Genomic DNA, 2,999 nt, shown 5'->3' on the forward strand with positions numbered 1-2,999 from the left:
ATTTTAAAATTTAAAAAGTATTTTTTCCCTATTCCCGAAGTTTATTTAATTTCTACACTACTTAACCCATCTTTTAAAACTAAGAGGTGCAAAGGGACTTGTTCGTAAAATTTATGAGAATTTAGAAATTCAAGAAAATGAACAACCATCTCTCGAAAACTGCCAAGCTAGCATATATTCTTATGCTAGATCAATGTTTGATAAATATAAATCTATGGATACAACTAGTACTGAAACTGCTCCTTCTACTTCTAAGTCTGGAGCAGAAGTTTTATGGGAAGATATGGATGATACAACAGGTTTTGATTACTCTATTGATGATGAACTTGATTCTTATCTGAATCAAGGATTGGAAAATATTAAAGACGAAGAAGGCAAGGAACAACTTTTGTCATGGTGGAGGGAGCGTGGCAAGGCTTTTCCAACACTTTTAATTATGGCCCGAGATATCCTGGCTATTCAAGCATCATCAGTAGCATCGGAGAGTGCTTTTAGCGCGGCAAGATTTCAAATTGGAGATCATAGACATTCATTAGCGGAGGACAGTCTAGAGATTTCCGTCTTATTCAGAGATTGGATTAATTCAGAAAGAAGAAATCTTGGTTTTGAAAAACTAACCACTAGGGAAGAAGAAGAATACAATGAGATACTTACCACTGGGAGCGATGACGGCATGGAGCTCATGGAACATCAATCAACATTGCCAATTCCAGTAGAATGTCCAAGAGATATTATTGATAAGTTACAAAGAAGCTATATAGGAGCTTACAAATATTAGTATGATAATTTGTAATTGGCTACTAAGAGGCCTAGTTCAAACAGAACCCTTCCTAGAAGGTGGCTGCGTAGATTAGGTGCTCTTCAAAAGAATTATATTTGTATTTGAGATTTGAAAGTTCTATTAATAAAATAAAAGGCTCTAAGCTATGAATTATTTTTATGAATTGTCTTAGTTACTTAATAGTTAATACTTTAAAATTATATTAAATAAATTATAACTCTATTATAAATTTATATTTACTAGAATATTTCATTACAAGTCTTTTGTTTTAATATTTTATAATTCTTTACTTAGTTTTCTAATTTTCGTTTTAACATACTAACATAGTAACATTTAAGTTTATTAAATAAGTCAAAAATCTAGCCGTTGCAAACTTTAAAAACATAGTAATTTTCAAAAAACTAGACGTTTTTTTATAAAAAAAAATACACTTAAGGCCCACGAACCCGTCCCGTTCCGTCCCGTCCCATCCCGTCCCATCCCGTTTGTTAGCGGGACGGGATGGGACGAAGCGGGACGGGACGGGACGACCGTTTCGTCCCGTTTGTTCCGTCTCGTTACGTCCCGTCCCGCCACCGTCCCGCTTAAATATCGTCCCGTCCCGTCCCGTCTCGTTAATTTCGTCCCGTCCCGTTAATTTCGTCCCGTCCCGTTAATTTCGTCCTGGCCCAAGCCTATCGTCTATCGAGCAAATAATTACGTAATAGACTTTTTTTTGGTTTCGTATATTGGGTTTTTAAGGTATTTAATTAATATATTAAATACTTAAAAGAGGGTGAATGGGAAATGGAGGGAAATAAAATTTTTGAGTGAAATTTTAAGTTCCCCCTCCCTTGGCAAATGGGCATTGTCCCATATTGGAAGAGGAAGAGGTTTTTTATGGGTATATAAGCAATTGCTCTTCTTCTAGCTCTTAAAGAGTTGAGAAGAAGGCAAGCCTCGCGCCGTCGTCGTCGTCGCTCGCTCGGCTCGGCTTCGGCTTCGGCTTCGGCTTCGGCTTCGGCTTCGGCTTCGGCTTCGAATTCGGATTGGGATTGGGATTCGGATTCGGATTCGGATTCGGATTCGGATTTGGTCAAATGATCGATTGATTGATTAACTTTTTGGACCAAATTTATTTGTTAATAGTAAAATGTTATTAAGTATTTGTTTTAATAACAAAATATTAATATTAAATATTAATATTAAATCCAATCCGTTTTTCTGTTTTGGTAACAGAAAAGTAACTACCCTCTTCAATTTTCCCTCTTTATTTTCCCTCTTTATTATTGAGTAAATGGCCATTTATGTTGTGGGCGTTTTGCATAAACAGCCATTCTGAAGAGACCCAACTTTGGCTATAAATACAACACTATTCTGCTCAGAATTTTAACTACAATTTTCTGAGTTTCCTCTCCTTCTTCTGCATACTTTTAGCATCAAAACAAAGCAAAAAGTAAGTGTGATTTGCTACCGAACTTTGTGTTCGCTGAAACACTGGGTTTTGAAGTACCACTACACCAGTGTGTAATTCGTTCTATCCTGGGAGGAAATAATCCATAACCTTGGGTACTAGGAGGGGATTAAATTCCTTAAGGAAACACTGTGAATTCAGTGGGCTCGAATTGGTTTATGTCATTTCTGTTTATATTCATTACTGTTTATATTCATTTATATTTCCATAATTTATTTTACAAATACAGTGTAAATAACAAGCTTAAGGAATTTAATAATTTATTTTCTGTATTTGTACTTACTGTTTCTGGAAGAGCAAAACCTTTNTTCGTTTTAACATAGTAACATTTAAGTTTATTAAATAAGTCAAAAATCTAGCCGTTGCAAACTTTAAAAACATAGTAATTTTCAAAAAACTAGACGTTTTTTTATTAAAAAAATACACTTAAGGCCCACGAACCCGTCCCGTTCCGTCCCGTCCCATCCCGTCTCATCCCGTTTGTTAGCGGGACGGGGTGGGACAACCATTTTGTCCCGTTTGTCCCGTCCCGTTTCGTCCCGTCCCGCCACCGTCCCGCTTAAATGTCGTCCCGTCCCGTCCCGTTGGACAGCCATAGCACTGCTATATCTTTATTGAACTATGGCCGACCATCATATTAGCATAGGAGTGGCAAACGGGCGGGTCGGTCGGATATAGTTCGGGTCGAAAACGGAAAATGAAAAAATGGATCAATTATCCGACCCGACCCATATTTAATACGGATAAAAAACGGATTAACCAGCG

This window comes from Nicotiana attenuata, unplaced genomic scaffold (assembly GCF_001879085.1).
Source record: "Nicotiana attenuata strain UT unplaced genomic scaffold, NIATTr2, whole genome shotgun sequence".
NCBI lineage: Eukaryota > Viridiplantae > Streptophyta > Magnoliopsida > Solanales > Solanaceae > Nicotiana > Nicotiana attenuata.